This window comes from Pseudophryne corroboree, chromosome 4, assembly GCF_028390025.1.
Source record: "Pseudophryne corroboree isolate aPseCor3 chromosome 4, aPseCor3.hap2, whole genome shotgun sequence".
Taxonomy (NCBI): Eukaryota; Metazoa; Chordata; class Amphibia; order Anura; family Myobatrachidae; genus Pseudophryne; species Pseudophryne corroboree.
The window spans coordinates 19,773,796-19,796,726 of record NC_086447.1 but is presented as its reverse complement, the minus strand read 5'-3'; the positions used below and the strand labels follow the sequence as shown (position 1 = coordinate 19,796,726).

General features: G+C 36.8%; 15 non-coding genes across 15 annotated transcripts; 8 read left to right on the top strand and 7 right to left on the bottom strand.

Moving 5' to 3' along the window:
* Positions 1-817: 817 nt before the first annotated feature.
* On the bottom strand, positions 818-889 carry TRNAM-CAU (transfer RNA methionine (anticodon CAU)). Its single transcript has one exon. It is a non-coding gene; the product is annotated as a tRNA-Met (tRNA).
* A 1,095-nt stretch (positions 890-1,984) lies between these two features.
* Positions 1,985-2,056, bottom strand: TRNAM-CAU (transfer RNA methionine (anticodon CAU)). The gene has a single exon. It is a non-coding gene; the product is annotated as a tRNA-Met (tRNA).
* A 186-nt stretch (positions 2,057-2,242) lies between these two features.
* On the top strand, positions 2,243-2,316 carry TRNAN-GUU (transfer RNA asparagine (anticodon GUU)). Its single transcript has one exon. It is a non-coding gene; the product is annotated as a tRNA-Asn (tRNA).
* A 2,001-nt stretch (positions 2,317-4,317) lies between these two features.
* TRNAM-CAU (transfer RNA methionine (anticodon CAU)) lies at positions 4,318-4,389 on the bottom strand. Its single transcript has one exon. It is a non-coding gene; the product is annotated as a tRNA-Met (tRNA).
* Positions 4,390-4,575: 186 nt separating this feature from the next.
* TRNAN-GUU (transfer RNA asparagine (anticodon GUU)) lies at positions 4,576-4,649 on the top strand. The gene has a single exon. It is a non-coding gene; the product is annotated as a tRNA-Asn (tRNA).
* Positions 4,650-5,739: 1,090 nt separating this feature from the next.
* Positions 5,740-5,813, top strand: TRNAN-GUU (transfer RNA asparagine (anticodon GUU)). Its single transcript has one exon. It is a non-coding gene; the product is annotated as a tRNA-Asn (tRNA).
* Positions 5,814-6,815: 1,002 nt separating this feature from the next.
* On the bottom strand, positions 6,816-6,887 carry TRNAM-CAU (transfer RNA methionine (anticodon CAU)). Its single transcript has one exon. It is a non-coding gene; the product is annotated as a tRNA-Met (tRNA).
* Positions 6,888-7,073: 186 nt separating this feature from the next.
* TRNAN-GUU (transfer RNA asparagine (anticodon GUU)) lies at positions 7,074-7,147 on the top strand. Its single transcript has one exon. It is a non-coding gene; the product is annotated as a tRNA-Asn (tRNA).
* Positions 7,148-7,982: 835 nt separating this feature from the next.
* Positions 7,983-8,054, bottom strand: TRNAM-CAU (transfer RNA methionine (anticodon CAU)). Its single transcript has one exon. It is a non-coding gene; the product is annotated as a tRNA-Met (tRNA).
* Positions 8,055-8,240: 186 nt separating this feature from the next.
* TRNAN-GUU (transfer RNA asparagine (anticodon GUU)) lies at positions 8,241-8,314 on the top strand. The gene has a single exon. It is a non-coding gene; the product is annotated as a tRNA-Asn (tRNA).
* Positions 8,315-11,482: 3,168 nt separating this feature from the next.
* Positions 11,483-11,554, bottom strand: TRNAM-CAU (transfer RNA methionine (anticodon CAU)). The gene has a single exon. It is a non-coding gene; the product is annotated as a tRNA-Met (tRNA).
* A 186-nt stretch (positions 11,555-11,740) lies between these two features.
* On the top strand, positions 11,741-11,814 carry TRNAN-GUU (transfer RNA asparagine (anticodon GUU)). Its single transcript has one exon. It is a non-coding gene; the product is annotated as a tRNA-Asn (tRNA).
* Positions 11,815-16,408: 4,594 nt separating this feature from the next.
* On the top strand, positions 16,409-16,482 carry TRNAN-GUU (transfer RNA asparagine (anticodon GUU)). Its single transcript has one exon. It is a non-coding gene; the product is annotated as a tRNA-Asn (tRNA).
* A 2,002-nt stretch (positions 16,483-18,484) lies between these two features.
* On the bottom strand, positions 18,485-18,556 carry TRNAM-CAU (transfer RNA methionine (anticodon CAU)). The gene has a single exon. It is a non-coding gene; the product is annotated as a tRNA-Met (tRNA).
* Positions 18,557-18,742: 186 nt separating this feature from the next.
* On the top strand, positions 18,743-18,816 carry TRNAN-GUU (transfer RNA asparagine (anticodon GUU)). Its single transcript has one exon. It is a non-coding gene; the product is annotated as a tRNA-Asn (tRNA).
* The last annotated feature ends 4,115 nt before the right edge of the window (positions 18,817-22,931 follow it).

Sequence of the window (22,931 nt, the reverse complement as noted above, 5' to 3'; positions counted from 1 at the left end):
TTTGGTGATCTTTAAGTAGACAAGTCAAAATTTCAAACCACCTCTTATAGTGTAGGGTACCTGGCCTTCTCTGATGCAATCAGAGTCAGATTTGATTAAGTCATTTTATAAAAAACAGGAAGCACAATTTAGCATGGGGTTGCAGAGAAAAAAAATTATGCAGGCAGAGAAATCCAATTGAGTGATTAATCAGCTCTCCATTTTATGGCTTTATTTTTATGCTAACACATTTGCTCTCTGAAAAGTGTCCACAAAGCCAAGTCTCTGATTAACACCTTTGTAGGAATGGTTTTTCACCTATTACTGATTAAAACTTGCTTCATTGGAAAGGCAGCAAGATGCATCCTCATTACAATGTCCACTGAAATAATACAGGTTGACACCAGGAAACATAAACCTCACTGCATCCTTGCTGCTTTCTCAAGTGGGAATCTGTTTAATGTGAAAACCAGGTGATATCTAATCAGCACACAGGTAAGAAGTTAAGAAAATCTTTCTTTAAGGGTGAAGATGTTTCTCACAAAATCGTTGCCCCAATGCATCATTGAAATTCAAAATGGAAAGATGATTTTGAAATATCAATTGTACATTTTGCATTGCTCTTCTGGTGACAATGTAGCTTGTTTTTGTCAATTACCATTTCAGTAATAGGGTAAAGAAAATTAAGTGGATTTCTGAAAAAAAAAAACAATGCTGTCAATATACTATTAAAACAAATTAAAATGTTAAAAGTTATTGTACTTTAAGTAAAAATAAAAGAGTCAAAATATCAATTCCAGTTTTGGAAGAATTTAATTAACAAAAAAATAAGTGCACATAGCAGAGGATGGATTCGATCCACCGACCTCTGGGTTATGGGCCCAGCACGCTTCCGCTGCGCCACTCTGCTGCTCATGTAAGTGCCAGAGATCCTGAAGTACTCACTCATCATGTGAAAGTACCAATGTGTTTCTTCTTTGGTCAATGGAAGAAAAATCTTGCAAAACTCTCCAGATTATTGCCTTTTAACCTTTTTCTAGGAAACTTTCTAGATGAATGCTTTTTAGCCTTTGTTAGTACAAGCTTTTGCAAGTTGTCTCTGTGGTGCAATCGGTTAGCGCATTCGGCTGTTAACCGAAAGGTTGGTTGTTCAATCCCACCCAGGGACGTAATTGACCTTGTGATCAAATTTTGGTGATCTTTAAGTAGACAAGTCAAAATTTCAAACCACCTTTTATGGTGTAGGGTACCTGGCCATCTCTGATGCAATCAGAGTCATATTTGATTAAGTCATTTTATAAAAAACAGGAAGCACAATTTAGCATTGGGGTTGCAGAGAAAAAAAATTATGCAGGCAGAGAAATCCAATTGAGTGATTAATCAGCTCTCCATTTTATGGCTTTATTTTTATGCTAACACATTTGCTCTCTGAAAAGTGTCCACAAAGCCAAGTCTCTGATTAACACCTTTGTAGGAATGGTTTTTCACCTATTACTGATTAAAACTTGCTTCATTGGAAAGGCAGCAAGATGCACCCTCATTACAATGTCCACTGAAATAATACAGGTTGACACCAGGAAACATAAACCTCACTGCATCCTTGCTGCTTTCTCAAGTGGGAATCTGTTTAATGTGGAAACCAGGTGATATCTAATCAGCACACAGGTAAGAAGTTAAGAAAATCTTTCTTTAAGGGTGAAGATGTTTCTCACAAAATCGTTGCCCCAATGCATCATTGAAATTCAAGCTGGAAAGATGATTTTGAAATATCAATTGTACATTTTGCATTGCTCTTCTGGTGACAATGTAGCTTGTTTTTGTCAATTACCATTTCAGTAATAGGGTAAAGAAAATTAAGTGGATTTCTGAAAGAAAACAATGCTGTCAATATACTATTAAAACAAATTAAAATGTTAAAAGTTATTGTACTTTAAGTAAAAATAAAAGAGTCAAAATATCAATTCCAGTTTTGGAAGAATTTAATTAACAAAAAAATAAGTGCACATAGCAGAGGATGGTTTCGATCCACCGACCTCTGGGTTATGGGCCCAGCACGCTTCCGCTGCGCCACTCTGCTGCTCATGTAAGTGTCAGAGATCCTGAAGTACACACTCATCATGTGAAAGTACCAATGTGTTTCTTCGTTGGTCAATGGAAGAAAAATCTTGCAAAACTCTCCAGATTATTGCCTTTTTAAACTTTTTCTAGGAAACTTTCTAGATGAATGCTTTTTAGCCTTTGTCAGTACATGCTTTTGCAAGCTGTCTCTGTGGCGCAATCGGTTAGCGCATTCGGCTGTTAACCGAAAGGTTGGTGGTTCAATCCCACCCGGGGACGTAATTGACCTTGTGATCAAATTTTGGTGATCTTTAAGTAGACAAGTCAAAATTTCAAACCACCTCTTATAGTGTAGGGTACCTGGCCTTCTCTGATGCAATCAGAGTCAGATTTGATTAAGTCATTTTATAAAAAACAGGAAGCACAATTTAGCATGGGGTTGCAGAGAAAAAAAATTATGCAGGCAGAGAAATCCAATTGAGTGATTAATCAGCTCTCCATTTTACGGCTTTATTTTTATGCTAACACATTTGCTCTCTGAAAAGTGTCCACAAAGCCAAGTCTCTGATTAACACCTTTGTAGGAATGGTTTTTCACCTATTACTGATTAAAACTTGCTTCATTGGAAAGGCAGCAAGATGCATCCTCATTACAATGTCCATTGAAATAATACAGGTTGACACCAGGAAACATAAACCTCACTGCATTCTTGCTGCTTTCTCAAGTGGGAATCTGTTTAATGTGAAAACCAGGTGATATCTAATCAGCACACAGGTAAGAAGTTAAGAAAATCTTTCTTTAAGGGTGAAGATGTTTCTCACAAAATCGTTGCCCCAATGCATCATTGAAATTCAAGCTGGAAAGATGATTTTGAAATATCAATTGTACATTTTGCATTGCTCTTCTGGTGACAATGTAGCTTGTTTTTGTCAATTACCATTTCAGTAATAGGGTAAAGAAAATTAAGTGGATTTCTGAAAGAAAACAATGCTGTCAATACACTAAAACAAATTAAAATGTTAAAAGTTATTGTACTTTAAGTAAAAATAAAAGAGTCAAAATATCAATTCCAGTTTTGGAAGAATTTAATTAACAAAAAAAATAAGTGCACATAGCAGAGGATGGTTTCGATCCACCAACCTCTGGGTTATGTGCCCAGCACGCTTCCGTTGCGCCACTCTGCTGCTCATGTAAGTGTCAGAGATCCTGAAGTACTCACTCATCATGTGAAAGTACCAATATGTTTCTTCGTTGGTCAATGGAAGAAAAATCTTGCAAAACTCTCCATATTATTGCCTTTTTAACCTTTTTCTAGGAAACTTTCTAGATGAATGCTTTTTAGCCTTTGTCAGTACATGCTTTTGCAAGCTGTCTCTGTGGCGCAATCGGTTAGCGCATTCGGCTGTTAACCGAAAGCTTGGTGGTTCAATCCCACCCAGGGATGTAATTGACCTTGTGATCAAATTTTGCTGATCTTTAAGTAGACAAGTCAAAATTTCAAACCACCTTTTATGGTGTAAGGTACCTGGCCTTCTCTGATGCAATCAGAGTCATATTTGATTAAGTCATTTTATAAAAAACAGGAAGCACAATTTAGCATTGGGGTTGCAGAGAAAAAAAAATATGCAGGCAGAGAAATCCAATTGAGTGATTAATCAGCTCTCCATTTTATGGCTTTATTTTTATGCTAACACATTTGCTCTCTGAAAAGTGTCCACAAAGCCAAGTCTCTGATTAACACCTTTGTAGGAATGGTTTTTCACCTATTACTGATTAAAACTTGCTTCATTGGAAAGGCAGCAAGATGCATCCTCATTACAATGTCCACTGAAATAATACAGGTTGACACCAGGAAACATAAACCTCACTGCATCCTTGCTGCTTTCTCACGTGGGAATCTGTTTAATGTGAAAACCAGGTGATATCTAATCAGCACACAGGTAAGAAGTTAAGAAAATCTTTCTTTAAGGGTGAAGATGTTTCTCACAAAATCGTTGCCCCAATGCATCATTGAAATTCAAGATGGAAAGATGATTTTGAAATATCAATTGTACATTTTGCATTGCTCTTCTGGTGACAATGTAGCTTGTTTTTGTCTATTACCATTTCAGTAATAGGGTAAAGAAAATTAAGTGGATTTCTGAAAGAAAACAATGCTGTCAATATACTATTAAAACAAATTAAAATGTTAAAAGTTATTGTACTTTAAGTAAAAATAAAAGAGTCAAAATATCAATTCCAGTTTTGGAAGAATTTAATTAACAAAAAAATAAGTGCACATAGCAGAGGATGGTTTCGATCCACCGACCTCTGGGTTATGGGCCCAGCACGCTTCCGCTGCGCCACTCTGCTGCTCATGTAAGTGTCAGAGATCCTGAAGTACACACTCATCATGTGAAAGTACCAATGTGTTTCTTCGTTGGTCAATGGAAGAAAAATCTTGCAAAACTCTCCAGATTATTGCCTTTTTAAACTTTTTCTAGGAAACTTTCTAGATGAATGCTTTTTAGCCTTTGTCAGTACATGCTTTTGCAAGCTGTCTCTGTGGCACAATCGGTTAGCGCATTCGGCTGTTAACCGAAAGGTTGGTGGTTCAATCCCACCCGGGGACGTAATTGACCTTGTGATCAAATTTTGGTGATCTTTAAGTAGACAAGTCAAAATTTCAAACCACCTCTTATAGTGTAGGGTACCTGGCCTTCTCTGATGCAATCAGAGTCAGATTTGATTAAGTCATTTTATAAAAAACAGGAAGCACAATTTAGCATGGGGTTGCAGAGAAAAAAAATTATGCAGGCAGAGAAATCCAATTGAGTGATTAATCAGCTCTCCATTTTATGGCTTTATTTTTATGCTAACACATTTGCTCTCTGAAAAGTGTCCACAAAGCCAAGTCTCTGATTAACACCTTTGTAGGAATGGTTTTTCACCTATTACTGATTAAAACTTGCTTCATTGGAAAGGCAGCAAGATGCATCCTCATTACAATGTCCACTGAAATAATACAGGTTGACACCAGGAAACATAAACCTCACTGCATCCTTGCTGCTTTCTCACGTGGGAATCTGTTTAATGTGAAAACCAGGTGATATCTAATCAGCACACAGGTAAGAAGTTAAGAAAATCTTTCTTTAAGGGTGAAGATGTTTCTCACAAAATCGTTGCCCCAATGCATCATTGAAATTCAAGCTGGAAAGATGATTTTGAAATATCAATTGTACATTTTGCATTGCTCTTCTGGTGACAATGTAGCTTGTTTTTGTCAATTACCATTTCAGTAATAGGGTAAAGAAAATTAAGTGGATTTCTGAAAGAAAACAATGCTGTCAATACACTAAAACAAATTAAAATGTTAAAAGTTATTGTACTTTAAGTAAAAATAAAAGAGTCAAAATATCAATTCCAGTTTTGGAAGAATTTAATTAACAAAAAAAAAAGTGCACATAGCAGAGGATGGTTTCGATCCACCAACCTCTGGGTTATGGGCCCAGCACGCTTACGCTGCGCCACTCTGCTGCTCATGTAAGTGTCAGAGATCCTGAAGTACTCACTCATCATGTGAAAGTACCAATGTGTTTCTTCGTTGGTCAATGGAAGAAAAATCTTGCAAAACTCTCCAGATTATTGCCTTTTTAACCTTTTTCTAGGAAACTTTCTAGATGAATGCTTTTTAGCCTTTGTCAGTACATGCTTTTGCAAGCTGTCTCTGTGGCGCAATCGGTTAGCGCATTCGGCTGTTAACCGAAAGGTTGGTGGTTCAATCCCACCCAGGGACGTAATTGACCTTGTGATCGAATTTTGGTGATCTTTAAGTAGACAAGTCAAAATTTCAAACCACCTTTTATGGTGTAGGGCATAGGTCTTCAACCTGTGGCCCTCCAGCTGCTGCGGAACTACACATCCCAGCATGCCCTGCCTCAGTTTTACCATGCCTTAATAGCAAAACTGTGGCAGGGCATGGTGGGATGTGTAGTTCCGCAGCAGCTGGAGGGCCACAGGTTGAAGACCCATGGTGTAGGGTACCTGGCCTTCTCTGATGCAATCAGAGTCATATTTGATTAAGTCATTTTATAAAAAACAGGAAGCACAATTTAGCATTGGGGTTGCAGAGAAAAAAAATTATGCAGGCAGAGAAATCCAATTGAGTGATTAATCAGCTCTCCATTTTATGGCTTTATTTTTATGCTAACACATTTGCTCTCTGAAAAGTGTCCACAAAGCCAAGTCTCTGATTAACACCTTTGTAGGAATGGTTTTTCACCTATTACTGATTAAAACTTGCTTAACTGGAAAGGCAGCAAGATGCACCCTCATTACAATGTCCACTGAAATAATACAGGTTGACCCCAGGAAACATAAACCTCACTGCATCCTTGCTGCTTTCTCAAGTGGGAATCTGTTTAATGTGAAAACCAGGTGATATCTAATCAGCACACAGGTAAGAAGTTAAGAAAATCTTTCTTTAAGGGTGAAGATGTTTCTCACAAAATCGTTGCCCCAATGCATCATTGAAATTCAAGCTGGAAAGATGATTTTGAAATATCAATTGTACATTTTGCATTGCTCTTCTGGTGACAATGTAGCTTGTTTTTGTCAATTACCATTTCAGTAATAGGGTAAAGAAAATTAAGTGGATTTCTGAAAGAAAACAATGCTGTCAATATACTATTAAAACAAATTAAAATGTTAAAAGTTATTGCACTTTAAGTAAAAATAAAAGAGTCAAAATATCAATTCCAGTTTTGGAAGAATTTAATTAACAAAAAAATAAGTGCACATAGCAGAGGATGGTTTCGATCCACCGACCTCTGGGTTATGGGCCCAGCACGCTTCCGCTGCGCCACTCTGCTGCTCATGTAAGTGTCAGAGATCCTGAAGTACACACTCATCATGTGAAAGTACCAATGTGTTTCTTCGTTGGTCAATGGAAGAAAAATCTTGCAAAACTCTCCAGATTATTGCCTTTTTAAACTTTTTCTAGGAAACTTTCTAGATGAATGCTTTTTAGCCTTTGTCAGTACATGCTTTTGCAAGCTGTCTCTGTGGCGCAATCGGTTAGCGCATTCGGCTGTTAACCGAAAGGTTGGTGGTTCAATCCCACCCGGGGATGTAATTGACCTTGTGATCAAATTTTGGTGATCTTTAAGTAGACAAGTCAAAATTTCAAACCACCTCTTATAGTGTAGGGTACCTGGCCTTCTCTGATGCAATCAGAGTCAGATTTGATTAAGTCATTTTATAAAAATCAGGAAGCACAATTTAGCATGGGGTTGCAGAGAAAAAAAATTATGCAGGCAGAGAAATCCAATTGAGTGATTAATCAGCTCTCCATTTTATGGCTTTATTTTTATGCTAACACATTTGCTCTCTGAAAAGTGTCCACAAAGCCAAGTCTCTGATTAACACCTTTGTAGGAATGGTTTTTCACCTATTACTGATTAAAACTTGCTTCATTGAAAAGGCAGCAAGATGCATCCTCATTACAATGTCCACTGAAATAATACAGGTTGACACCAGGAAACATAAACCTCACTGCATCCTTGCTGCTTTCTCACGTGGGAATCTGTTTAATGTGAAAACCAGGTGATATCTAATCAGCACACAGGTAATAAGTTAAGAAAATCTTTCTTTAAGGGTGAAGATGTTTCTCACAAAATCGTTGCCCCAATGCATCATTGAAATTCAAGCTGGAAAGATGATTTTGAAATATCAATTGTACATTTTGCATTGCTCTTCTGGTGACAATGTAGCTTGTTTTTGTCAATTACCATTTCAGTAATAGGGTAAAGAAAATTAAGTGGATTTCTGAAAGAAAACAATGCTGTCAATATACTATTAAAACAAATTAAAATGTTAAAAGTTATTGTACTTTAAGTAAAAATAAAAGAGTCAAAATATCAATTCCAGTTTTGGAAGAATTTAATTAACAAAAAAATAAGTGCATATAGCAGAGGATGGTTTCGATCCACCGACCTCTGGGTTATGGGCCCAGCACGCTTCCGCTGCGCCACTCTGCTGCTCATGTAAGTGCCAGAGATCCTGAAGTACTCACTCATCATGTGAAAGTACCAATGTGTTTCTTCGTTGGTCAATGGAAGAAAAATCTTGCAAAACTCTCCAGATTATTGCCTTTTTAACCTTTTTCTAGGAAACTTTCTAGATGAATGCTTTTTAGCCTTTGTTAGTACATGCTTTTGCAAGTTGTCTCTGTGGTGCAATCGGTTAGCGCATTCGGCTGTTAACCGAAAGGCTGGTGGTTCAATACCACCCAGGGACGTCATTGACCTTGTGATCAAACTTTGCTGATCTTTAAGTAGACAAGTCAAAATTTCAAACCACCTCTTATAGTGTAGGGTACCTGGCCTTCTCTGATGCAATCAGAGTCAGATTTGATTAAGTCATTTTATAAAAAACAGGAAGCACAATTTAGCATGGGGTTGCTGAGAAAAAAAATTATGCAGGCAGAGAAATCCAATTGAGTGATTAATCAGCTCTCCATTTTATGGCTTTATTTTTATGCTAACACATTTGCTCTCTGAAAAGTGTCCACAAAGCCAAGTCTCTGATTAACACCTTTGTAGGAATGGTTTTTCACCTATTACTGATTAAAACTTGCTTCATTGGAAAGGCAGCAAGATGCATCCTCATTACAATGTCCACTGAAATAATACAGGTTGACACCAGGAAACATAAACCTCACTGCATCCTTGCTGATTTCTCAAGTGGGAATCTGTTTAATGTGAAAACCAGGTGATATCTAATCAGCACACAGGTAAGAAGTTAAGAAAATCTTTCTTTAAGGGTGAAGATGTTTCTCACAAAATCGTTGCCCCAATGCATCATTGAAATTCAAGCTGGAAAGATGATTTTGAAATATCAATTGTACATTTTGCATTGCTCTTCTGGTGACAATGTAGCTTGTTTTTGTCAATTACCATTTCAGTAATAGGGTAAAGAAAATTAAGTGGATTTCTGAAAGAAAACAATGCTGTCAATATACTATTAAAACAAATTAAAATGTTAAAAGTTATTGTACTTTAAGTAAAAATAAAAGAGTCAAAATATCAATTCCAGTTTTGGAAGAATTTAATTAACAAAAAAAAAAGTGCACATAGCAGAGGATGGTTTCGATCCACCAACCTCTGGGTTATGGGCCCAGCACGCTTACGCTGCGCCACTCTGCTGCTCATGTAAGTGTCAGAGATCCTGAAGTACTCACTCATCATGTGAAAGTACCAATGTGTTTCTTCGTTGGTCAATGGAAGAAAAATCTTGCAAAACTCTCCAGATTATTGCCTTTTTAACCTTTTTCTAGGAAACTTTCTAGATTAATGCTTTTTAGCCTTTGTCAGTACATGCTTTTGCAAGCTGTCTCTGTGGCGCAATCGGTTAGCGCATTTGGCTGTTAACTGAAAGGTTGGTGGTTCAATCCCACCCGTGGAAGTAATTGACCTTGTGATCAAATTTTGGTGATCTTTAAGTAGACAAGTCAAAATTTCAAACCACCTCTTATAGTGTAGGGTACCTGGCCTTCTCTGATGCAATCAGAGTCAGATTTGATTAAGTCATTTTATAAAAAACAGGAAGCACAATTTAGCATGGGGTTGCAGAGAAAAAAAATTATGCAGGCAGAGAAATCCAATTGAGTGATTAATCAGCTCTCCATTTTATGGCTTTATTTTTATGCTAACACATTTGCTCTCTGAAAAGTGTCCACAAAGCCAAGTCTCTGATTAACACCTTTGTAGGAATGGTTTTTCACCTATTACTGATTAAAACTTGCTTCATTGGAAAGGCAGCAAGATGCATCCTCATTACAATGTCCACTGAAATAATACAGGTTGACACCAGGAAACATAAACCTCACTGCATCCTTGCTGCTTTCTCAAGTGGGAATCTGTTTAATGTGAAAACCAGGTGATATCTAATCAGCACACAGGTAAGAAGTTAAGAAAATCTTTCTTTAAGGGTGAAGATGTTTCTCACAAAATCGTTGCCCCAATGCATCATTGAAATTCAAGCTGGAAAGATGATTTTGAAATATCAATTGTACATTTTGCATTGCTCTTCTGGTGACAATGTAGCTTGTTTTTGTCAATTACCATTTCAGTAATAGGGTAAAGAAAATTAAGTGGATTTCTGAAAGAAAACAATGCTGTCAATACACTAAAACAAATTAAAATGTTAAAAGTTATTGTACTTTAAGTAAAAATAAAAGAGTCAAAATATCAATTCCAGTTTTGGAAGAATTTAATTAACAAAAAATATAAGTGCACATAGCAGAGGATGGTTTCGATCCACCAACCTCTGGGTTATGTGCCCAGCACGCTTCCGTTGCGCCACTCTGCTGCTCATGTAAGTATCAGAGATCCTGAAGTACTCACTCATCATGTGAAAGTACCAATGTGTTTCTTCGTTGGTCAATGGAAGAAAAATCTTGCAAAACTCTCCAGATTATTGCCTTTTTAACCTTTTTCTAGGAAACTTTCTAGATGAATGCTTTTTAGCCTTTGTCAGTACATGCTTTTGCAAGCTGTCTCTGTGGCGCAATCGGTTAGCGCATTCGGCTGTTAACCGAAAGCTTGGTGGTTCAATCCCACCCAGGGATGTAATTCACCTTGTGATCAAATTTTGCTGATCTTTAAGTAGACAAGTCAAAATTTCAAACCACCTTTTATGGTGTAAGGTACCTGGCCTTCTCTGATGCAATCAGAGTCATATTTGATTAAGTCATTTTATAAAAAACAGGAAGCACAATTTAGCATTGGGGTTGCAGAGAAAAAAAAATATGCAGGCAGAGAAATCCAATTGAGTGATTAATCAGCTCTCCATTTTATGGCTTTATTTTTATGCTAACACATTTGCTCTCTGAAAAGTGTCCACAAAGCCAAGTCTCTGATTAACACCTTTGTAGGAATGGTTTTTCACCTATTACTGATTAAAACTTGCTTCATTGGAAAGGCAGCAAGATGCATCCTCATTACAATGTCCACTGAAATAATACAGGTTGACACCAGGAAACATAAACCTCACTGCATCCTTGCTGCTTTCTCACGTGGGAATCTGTTTAATGTGAAAACCAGGTGATATCTAATCAGCACACAGGTAAGAAGTTAAGAAAATCTTTCTTTAAGGGTGAAGATGTTTCTCACAAAATCGTTGCCCCAATGCATCATTGAAATTCAAGATGGAAAGATGATTTTGAAATATCAATTGTACATTTTGCATTGCTCTTCTGGTGACAATGTAGCTTTTTTTTGTCAATTACCATTTCAGTAATAGGGTAACGAAAATTAAGTGGATTTCTGAAAGAAAACAATGCTGTCAATATACTATTAAAACAAATTAAAATGTTAAAAGTTATTGTACTTTAAGTAAAAATAAAAGAGTCAAAATATCAATTCCAGTTTTGGAAGAATTTAATTAACAAAAAAATAAGTGCACATAGCAGAGGATGGTTTCGATCCACCGACCTCTGGGTTATGGGCCCAGCACGCTTCCGCTGCGCCACTCTGCTGCTCATGTAAGTGTCAGAGATCCTGAAGTACTCACTCATCATGTGAAAGTACTAATGTGTTTCTTCGTTGGTCAATGGAAGAAAAATCTTGCAAAACTCTCCAGATTATTGCCTTTTTAAACTTTTTCTAGGAAACTTTCTAGATGAATGCTTTTTAGCCTTTGTCAGTACATGCTTTTGCAAGCTGTCTCTGTGGCGCAATCGGTTAGCGCATTCGGCTGTTAACCGAAAGGTTGGTGGTTCAATCCCACCCGGGGACGTAATTGACCTTGTGATCAAATTTTGGTGATCTTTAAGTAGACAAGTCAAAATTTCAAACCACCTCTTATAGTGTAGGGTTCCTGGCCTTCTCTGATGCAATCAGAGTCAGATTTGATTAAGTCATTTTATAAAAAACAGGAAGCACAATTTAGCATGGGGTTGCAGAGAAAAAAAATTATGCAGGCAGAGAAATCCAATTGAGTGATTAATCAGCTCTCCATTTTATGGCTTTATTTTTATGCTAACACATTTGCTCTCTGAAAAGTGTCCACAAAGCCAAGTCTCTGATTAACACCTTTGTAGGAATGGTTTTTCACCTATTACTGATTAAAACTTGCTTCATTGGAAAGGCAGCAAGATGCATCCTCATTACAATGTCCACTGAAATAATACAGGTTGACACCAGGAAACATAAACCTCACTGCATCCTTGCTGCTTTCTCAAGTGGGAATCTGTTTAATGTGAAAACCAGGTGATATCTAATCAGCACACAGGTAAGAAGTTAAGAAAATCTTTCTTTAAGGGTGAAGATGTTTCTCACAAAATCGTTGCCCCAATGCATCATTGAAATTCAAGATGGAAAGATGATTTTGAAATATCAATTGTACATTTTGCATTGCTCTTCTGGTGACAATGTAGCTTGTTTTTATCAATTACCATTTCAGTAATAGGGTAAAGAAAATTAAGTGGATTTCTGAAAGAAAACAATGCTGTCAATATACTATTAAAACAAATTAAAATGTTAAAAGTTATTGTACTTTAAGTAAAAATAAAAGAGTCAAAAAATCAATTCCAGTTTTGGAAGAATTTAATTAACAAAAAAATAAGTGCACATAGCAGAGGATGGTTTCGATCCACCGACCTCAAGGTTATGGGCCCAGCACGCTTCCGCTGCGCCACTCTGCTGCTCATGTAAGTGCCAGAGATCCTGAAGTACTCACTCATCATGTGAAAGTACCAATGTGTTTCTTCGTTGGTCAATGGAAGAAAAATCTTGCAAAACTCTCCAGATTATTGCCTTTTTAACCTTTTTCTAGGAAACTTTCTAGATGAATGCTTTTTAGCCTTTGTTAGTACATGCTTTTGCAAGTTGTCTCTGTGGTGCAATCGGTTAGAGCATTTGGCTGTTAACCGAAAGGCTGGTGGTTCAATACCACCCAGGGATGTAATTGACCTAGTGATCAAATTTTGCTGATCTTTAAGTAGACAAGTCAAAATTTCAAACCACCTCTTATAGTGTAGGGTACCTGGCCTTCTCTGATGCAATCAGAGTCAGATTTGATTAAGTCATTTTATAAAAAACAGGAAGCACAATTTAGCATGGGGTTGCAGAGAAAAAAAATTATGCAGGCAGAGAAATCCAATTGAGTGATTAATCAGCTCTCCATTTTATGGCTTTATTTTTATGCTAACACATTTGCTCTCTGAAAAGTGTCCACAAAGCCAAGTCTCTGATTAACACCTTTGTAGGAATGGTTTTTCACCTATTACTGATTAAAACTTGCTTCATTGGAAAGGCAGCAAGATGCATCCTCATTACAATGTCCACTGAAATAATACAGGTTGACACCAGGAAACATAAACCTCACTGCATCCTTGCTGCTTTCTCAAGTGGGAATCTGTTTAATGTGAAAACCAGGTGATATCTAATCAGCACACAGGTAAGAAGTTAAGAAAATCTTTCTTTAAGGGTGAAGATGTTTCTCACAAAATCGTTGCCCCAATGCATCATTGAAATTCAAGCTGGAAAGATGATTTTGAAATATCAATTGTACATTTTGCATTGCTCTTCTGGTGACAATGTAGCTTGTTTTTGTCAATTACCATTTCAGTAATAGGGTAAAGAAAATTAAGTGGATTTCTGAAAGAAAACAATGCTGTCAATACACTAAAACAAATTAAAATGTTAAAAGTTATTGTACTTTAAGTAAAAATAAAAAAGTCAAAATATCAATTCCAGTTTTGGAAGAATTTAATTAACAAAAAAAATAAGTGCACATAGCAGAGAATGGTTTCGATCCACCAACCTCTGGGTTATGTGCCCAGCACGCTTCCGTTGCGCCACTCTGCTGCTCATGTAAGTGTCAGAGATCCTGAAGTACTCACTCATCATGTGAAAGTACCAATGTGTTTCTTCGTTGGTCAATGGAAGAAAAATCTTGCAAAACTCTCCAGATTATTGCCTTTTTAACCTTTTTCTAGGAAACTTTCTAGATGAATGCTTTTTAGCCTTTGTCAGTACATACTTTTGCAAGCTGTCTCTGTGGCGCAATCGGTTAGCGCATTCGGCTGTTAACCGAAAGCTTGGTGGTTCAATCCCACCCAGGGATGTAATTGACCTTGTGATCAAATTTTGCTGATCTTTAAGTAGACAAGTCAAAATTTCAAACCACCTTTTATGGTGTAAGGTACCTGGCCTTCTCTGATGCAATCAGAGTCAGATTTGATTAAGTCATTTTATAAAAAACAGGAAGCACAATTTAGCATTGGGGTTGCAGAGAAAAAAAAATATGCAGGCAGAGAAATCCAGTTGAGTGATTAATCAGCTCTCCATTTTATGGCTTTATTTTTATGCTAACACATTTGCTCTCTGAAAAGTGTCCACAAAGCCAAGTCTCTGATTAACACCTTTGTAGGAATGGTTTTTCACCTATTACTGATTAAAACTTGCTTCATTGGAAAGGCAGCAAGATGCATCCTCATTACAATGTCCACTGAAATAATACAGGTTGACACCAGGAAACATAAACCTCACTGCATCCTTGCTGCTTTCTCAAGTGGGAATCTGTTTAATGTGAAAACCAGGTGATATCTAATCAGCACACAGGTAAGAAGTTAAGAAAATCTTTCTTTAAGGGTGAAGATGTTTCTCACAAAATCGTTGCCCCAATGCATCATTGAAATTCAAGATGGAAAGATGATTTTGAAATATCAATTGTACATTTTGCATTGCTCTTCTGGTGACAATGTAGCTTGTTTTTATCAATTACCATTTCAGTAATAGGGTAAAGAAAATTAAGTGGATTTCTGAAAGAAAACAATGCTGTCAATATACTATTAAAACAAATTAAAATGTTAAAAGTTATTGTACTTTAAGTAAAAATAAAAGAGTCAAAATATCAATTCCAGTTTTGGAAGAATTTAATTAACAAAAAAATAAGTGCACATAACAGAGGATGGTTTCGATCCACCGACCTCAGGGTTATGGGCCCAGCACGCTTCCGCTGCGCCACTCTGCTGCTCATGTAAGTGCCAGAGATCCTGAAGTACTCACTCATCATGTGAAAGTACCAATGTGTTTCTTCGTTGGTCAATGGAAGAAAAATCTTGCAAAACTCTCCAGATTATTGCCTTTTTAACCTTTTTCTAGGAAACTTTCTAGATGAATGCTTTTTAGCCTTTGTTAGTACATGCTTTTGCAAGTTGTCTCTGTGGTGCAATCGGTTAGAGCATTTGGCTGTTAACCGAAAGGCTGGTGGTTCAATACCACCCAGGGACGTAATTGACCTTGTGATCAAATTTTGCTGATCTTTAAGTAGACAAGTCAAAATTTCAAACCACCTCTTATAGTGTAGGGTACCTGGCCTTCTCAGATGCAATCAGAGTCAGATTTGATTAAGTCATTTTATAAAAAACAGGAAGCACAATTTAGCATGGGGTTGCAGAGAAAAAAAATTATGCAGGCAGAGAAATCCAATTGAGTGATTAATCAGCTCTCCATTTTATGGCTTTATTTTTATGCTAACACATTTGCTCTCTGAAAAGTGTCCACAAAGCCAAGTCTCTGATTAACACCTTTGTAGGAATGGTTTTTCACCTATTACTGATTAAAACTTGCTTCATTGGAAAGGCAGCAAGATGCATCCTCATTACAATGTCCATTGAAATAATACAGGTTGACACCAGGAAACATAAACCTCACTGCATCCTTGCTGCTTTCTCAAGTGGGAATCTGTTTAATGTGAAAACCAGGTGATATCTAATCAGCACACAGGTAAGAAGTTAAGAAAATCTTTCTTTAAGGGTGAAGATGTTTCTCACAAAATCGTTGCCCCAATGCATCATTGAAATTCAAAATGGAAAGATGATTTTGAAATATCAATTGTACATTTTGCATTGCTCTTCTGGTGACAATGTAGCTTGTTTTTGTCAATTACCATTTCAGTAATAGGGTAAAGAAAATTAAGTGGATTTCTGAAAAAAAAACAATGCTGTCAATATACTATTAAAACAAATTAAAATGTTAAAAGTTATTGTACTTTAAGTAAAAATAAAAGAGTCAAAATATCAATTCCAGTTTTGGAAGAATTTAATTAACAAAAAAAGAAGTGCACATAGCAGAGGATGGTTTCGATCCACCGACCTCTGGGTTATGGGCCAAGCACGCTTCCGCTGCGCCACTCTGCTGCTCATGTAAGTGCCAGAGATCCTGAAGTACTCACTCATCATGTGAAAGTACCAATGTGTTTCTTCGTTGGTCAATGGAAGAAAAATCTTGCAAAACTCTCCAGATTATTGCCTTTTTAACCTTTTTCTAGGAAACTTTCTAGATGAATGCTTTTTAGCCTTTGTTAGTACATGCTTTTGCAAGTTGTCTCTGTGGTGCAATCGGTTAGCGCATTCGGCTGTTAACCGAAAGGCTGGTGGTTCAATACCACCCAGGGACGTAATTGACCTTGTGATCAAATTTTGCTGATCTTTAAGTAGACAAGTCAAAATTTCAAACCACCTCTTATAGTGTAGGGTACCTGGCCTTCTCTGATGCAATCAGAGTCAGATTTGATTAAGTCATTTTATAAAAAACAGGAAGCACAATTTAGCATTGGGGTTGCAGAGAAAAAAAATTATGCAGGCAGAGAAATCCAATTGAGTGATTAATCAGCTCTCCATTTTATGGCTTTATTTTTATGCTAACACATTTGCTCTCTGAAAAGTGTCCACAAAGCCAAGTCTCTGATTAACACCTTTGTAGGAATGGTTTTTCACCTATTACTGATTAAAACTTGCTTCATTGGAAAGGCAGCAAGATGCATCCTCATTACAATGTCCACTGAAATAATACAGGTTGACACCAGGAAACATAAACCTCACTGCATCCTTGCTGCTTTCTCAAGTGGGAATCTGTTTAATGTGAAAACCAGGTGATATCTAATCAGCACACAGGTAAGAAGTTAAGAAAATCTTTCTTTAAGGGTGAAGATGTTTCTCACAAAATCGTTGCCCCAATGCATCATTGAAATTCAAGCTGGAAAGATGATTTTGAAATATCAATTGTACATTTTGCATTGCTCTTCTGGTGACAATGTAGCTTGTTTTTGTCAATTACCATTTCAGTAATAGGGTAAAGAAAATTAAGTGGATTTCTGAAAGAAAACAATGCTGTCAATACACTAAAACAAATTAAAATGTTAAAAGTTATTGTACTTTAAGTAAAAATAAAAGAGTCAAAATATCAATTCCAGTTTTGGAAGAATTTAATTAACAAAAAATATAAGTGCACATAGCAGAGGATGGTTTCGATCCACCAACCTCTGGGTTATGTGCCCAGCACGCTTCCGTTGCGCCACTCTGCTGCTCATGTAAGTATCAGAGATCCTGAAGTACTCACTCATCATGTGAAAGTACCAATGTGTTTCTTCGTTGGTCAATGGAAGAAAAATCTTGCAAAACTCTCCAGATTATTGCCTTTTTAACCTTTTTCTAGGAAACTTTCTAGATGAATGCTTTTTAGCCTTTGTCAGTACATGCTTTTGCAAGCTGTCTCTGTGGCGCAATCGGTTAGCGCATTCGGCTGTTAACCGAAAGCTTGGTGGTTCAATCCCACCCAGGGATGTAATTGACCTTGTGATCAAATTTTGCTGATCTTTAAGTAGACAAGTCAAAATTTCAAACCACCTTTTATGGTGTAAGGTACCTGGCCTTCTCTGATGCAATCAGAGTCATATTTGATTAAGTCATTTTATAAAAAACAGGAAGCACAATTTAGCATTGGGGTTGCAGAGAAAAAAAATTATGCAGGCAGAGAAATCCAATTGAGTGATTAATCAGCTCTCCATTTTATGGCTTTATTTTTATGCTAACACATTTGCTCTCTGAAAAGTGTCCACAAAGCCAAGTCTCTGATTAACACCTTTGTAGGAATGGTTTTTCACCTATTACTGATTAAAACTTGCTTCATTGGAAAGGCAGCAAGATGCATCCTCATTACAATGTCCACTGAAATAATACAGGTTGACACCAGGAAACATAAACCTCACTGCATCCTTGCTGCTTTCTCAAGTGGGAATCTGTTTAATGTGAAAACCAGGTGATATCTAATCAGCACACAGGTAAGAAGTTAAGAAAATCTTTCTTTAAGGGTGAAGATGTTTCTCACAAAATCGTTGCCCCAATGCATCATTGAAATTCAAGATGGAAAGATGATTTTGAAATATCAATTGTACATTTTGCATTGCTCTTCTGGTGACAATGTAGCTTGTTTTTGTCAATTACCATTTCAGTAATAGGGTAACGAAAATTAAGTGGATTTCTGAAAGAAAACAATGCTGTCAATATACTATTAAAACAAATTAAAATGTTAAAAGTTATTGTACTTTAAGTAAAAATAAAAGAGTCAAAATATCAATTCCAGTTTTGGAAGAATTTAATTAACAAAAAAATAAGTGCACATAGCAGAGGATGGTTTCGATCCACCGACCTCTGGGTTATGGGCCCAGCACGCTTCCGCTGCGCCACTCTGCTGCTCATGTAAGTGTCAGAGATCCTGAAGTACTCACTCATCATGTGAAAGTACTAATGTGTTTCTTCGTTGGTCAATGGAAGAAAAATCTTGCAAAACTCTCCAGATTATTGCCTTTTTAAACTTTTTCTAGGAAACTTTCTAGATGAATGCTTTTTAGCCTTTGTCAGTACATGCTTTTGCAAGCTGTCTCTGTGGCGCAATCGGTTAGCGCATTCGGCTGTTAACCGAAAGGTTGGTGGTTCAATCCCACCCGGGGACGTAATTGACCTTGTGATCAAATTTTGGTGATCTTTAAGTAGACAAGTCAAAATTTCAAACCACCTCTTATAGTGTAGGGTTCCTGGCCTTCTCTGATGCAATCAGAGTCAGATTTGATTAAGTCATTTTATAAAAAACAGGAAGCACAATTTAGCATGGGGTTGCAGAGAAAAAAAATTATGCAGGCAGAGAAATCCAATTGAGTGATTAATCAGCTCTCCATTTTATGGCTTTATTTTTATGCTAACACATTTGCTCTCTGAAAAGTGTCCACAAAGCCAAGTCTCTGATTAACACCTTTGTAGGAATGGTTTTTCACCTATTACTGATTAAAACTTGCTTCATTGGAAAGGCAGCAAGATGCATCCTCATTACAATGTCCACTGAAATAATACAGGTTGACACCAGGAAACATAAACCTCACTGCATCCTTGCTGCTTTCTCAAGTGGGAATCTGTTTAATGTGAAAACCAGGTGATATCTAATCAGCACACAGGTAAGAAGTTAAGAAAATCTTTCTTTAAGGGTGAAGATGTTTCTCACAAAATCGTTGCCCCAATGCATCATTGAAATTCAAGATGGAAAGATGATTTTGAAATATCAATTGTACATTTTGCATTGCTCTTCTGGTGACAATGTAGCTTGTTTTTATCAATTACCATTTCAGTAATAGGGTAAAGAAAATTAAGTGGATTTCTGAAAGAAAACAATGCTGTCAATATACTATTAAAACAAATTAAAATGTTAAAAGTTATTGTACTTTAAGTAAAAATAAAAGAGTCAAAAAATCAATTCCAGTTTTGGAAGAATTTAATTAACAAAAAAATAAGTGCACATAGCAGAGGATGGTTTCGATCCACCGACCTCAAGGTTATGGGCCCAGCACGCTTCCGCTGCGCCACTCTGCTGCTCATGTAAGTGCCAGAGATCCTGAAGTACTCACTCATCATGTGAAAGTACCAATGTGTTTCTTCGTTGGTCAATGGAAGAAAAATCTTGCAAAACTCTCCAGATTATTGCCTTTTTAACCTTTTTCTAGGAAACTTTCTAGATGAATGCTTTTTAGCCTTTGTTAGTACATGCTTTTGCAAGTTGTCTCTGTGGTGCAATCGGTTAGAGCATTTGGCTGTTAACCGAAAGGCTGGTGGTTCAATACCACCCAGGGATGTAATTGACCTAGTGATCAAATTTTGCTGATCTTTAAGTAGACAAGTCAAAATTTCAAACCACCTCTTATAGTGTAGGGTACCTGGCCTTCTCTGATGCAATCAGAGTCAGATTTGATTAAGTCATTTTATAAAAAACAGGAAGCACAATTTAGCATGGGGTTGCAGAGAAAAAAAATTATGCAGGCAGAGAAATCCAATTGAGTGATTAATCAGCTCTCCATTTTATGGCTTTATTTTTATGCTAACACATTTGCTCTCTGAAAAGTGTCCACAAAGCCAAGTCTCTGATTAACACCTTTGTAGGAATGGTTTTTCACCTATTACTGATTAAAACTTGCTTCATTGGAAAGGCAGCAAGATGCATCCTCATTACAATGTCCACTGAAATAATACAGGTTGACACCAGGAAACATAAACCTCACTGCATCCTTGCTGCTTTCTCAAGTGGGAATCTGTTTAATGTGAAAACCAGGTGATATCTAATCAGCACACAGGTAAGAAGTTAAGAAAATCTTTCTTTAAGGGTGAAGATGTTTCTCACAAAATCGTTGCCCCAATGCATCATTGAAATTCAAGCTGGAAAGATGATTTTGAAATATCAATTGTACATTTTGCATTGCTCTTCTGGTGACAATGTAGCTTGTTTTTGTCAATTACCATTTCAGTAATAGGGTAAAGAAAATTAAGTGGATTTCTGAAAGAAAACAATGCTGTCAATACACTAAAACAAATTAAAATGTTAAAAGTTATTGTACTTTAAGTAAAAATAAAAAAGTCAAAATATCAATTCCAGTTTTGGAAGAATTTAATTAACAAAAAAAATAAGTGCACATAGCAGAGAATGGTTTCGATCCACCAACCTCTGGGTTATGTGCCCAGCACGCTTCCGTTGCGCCACTCTGCTGCTCATGTAAGTGTCAGAGATCCTGAAGTACTCACTCATCATGTGAAAGTACCAATGTGTTTCTTCGTTGGTCAATGGAAGAAAAATCTTGCAAAACTCTCCAGATTATTGCCTTTTTAACCTTTTTCTAGGAAACTTTCTAGATGAATGCTTTTTAGCCTTTGTCAGTACATACTTTTGCAAGCTGTCTCTGTGGCGCAATCGGTTAGCGCATTCGGCTGTTAACCGAAAGCTTGGTGGTTCAATCCCACCCAGGGATGTAATTGACCTTGTGATCAAATTTTGCTGATCTTTAAGTAGACAAGTCAAAATTTCAAACCACCTTTTATGGTGTAAGGTACCTGGCCTTCTCTGATGCAATCAGAGTCAGATTTGATTAAGTCATTTTATAAAAAACAGGAAGCACAATTTAGCATTGGGGTTGCAGAGAAAAAAAAATATGCAGGCAGAGAAATCCAGTTGAGTGATTAATCAGCTCTCCATTTTATGGCTTTATTTTTATGCTAACACATTTGCTCTCTGAAAAGTGTCCACAAAGCCAAGTCTCTGATTAACACCTTTGTAGGAATGGTTTTTCACCTATTACTGATTAAAACTTGCTTCATTGGAAAGGCAGCAAGATGCATCCTCATTACAATGTCCACTGAAATAATACAGGTTGACACCAGGAAACATAAACCTCACTGCATCCTTGCTGCTTTCTCAAGTGGGAATCTGTTTAATGTGAAAACCAGGTGATATCTAATCAGCACACAGGTAAGAAGTTAAGAAAATCTTTCTTTAAGGGTGAAGATGTTTCTCACAAAATCGTTGCCCCAATGCATCATTGAAATTCAAGATGGAAAGATGATTTTGAAATATCAATTGTACATTTTGCATTGCTCTTCTGGTGACAATGTAGCTTGTTTTTATCAATTACCATTTCAGTAATAGGGTAAAGAAAATTAAGTGGATTTCTGAAAGAAAACAATGCTGTCAATATACTATTAAAACAAATTAAAATGTTAAAAGTTATTGTACTTTAAGTAAAAATAAAAGAGTCAAAATATCAATTCCAGTTTTGGAAGAATTTAATTAACAAAAAAATAAGTGCACATAACAGAGGATGGTTTCGATCCACCGACCTCAGGGTTATGGGCCCAGCACGCTTCCGCTGCGCCACTCTGCTGCTCATGTAAGTGCCAGAGATCCTGAAGTACTCACTCATCATGTGAAAGTACCAATGTGTTTCTTCGTTGGTCAATGGAAGAAAAATCTTGCAAAACTCTCCAGATTATTGCCTTTTTAACCTTTTTCTAGGAAACTTTCTAGATGAATGCTTTTTAGCCTTTGTTAGTACATGCTTTTGCAAGTTGTCTCTGTGGTGCAATCGGTTAGAGCATTTGGCTGTTAACCGAAAGGCTGGTGGTTCAATACCACCCAGGGACGTAATTGACCTTGTGATCAAATTTTGCTGATCTTTAAGTAGACAAGTCAAAATTTCAAACCACCTCTTATAGTGTAGGGTACCTGGCCTTCTCAGATGCAATCAGAGTCAGATTTGATTAAGTCATTTTATAAAAAACAGGAAGCACAATTTAGCATGGGGTTGCAGAGAAAAAAAATTATGCAGGCAGAGAAATCCAATTGAGTGATTAATCAGCTCTCCATTTTATGGCTTTATTTTTATGCTAACACATTTGCTCTCTGAAAAGTGTCCACAAAGCCAAGTCTCTGATTAACACCTTTGTAGGAATGGTTTTTCACCTATTACTGATTAAAACTTGCTTCATTGGAAAGGCAGCAAGATGCATCCTCATTACAATGTCCATTGAAATAATACAGGTTGACACCAGGAAACATAAACCTCACTGCATCCTTGCTGCTTTCTCAAGTGGGAATCTGTTTAATGTGAAAACCAGGTGATATCTAATCAGCACACAGGTAAGAAGTTAAGAAAATCTTTCTTTAAGGGTGAAGATGTTTCTCACAAAATCGTTGCCCCAATGCATCATTGAAATTCAAAATGGAAAGATGATTTTGAAATATCAATTGTACATTTTG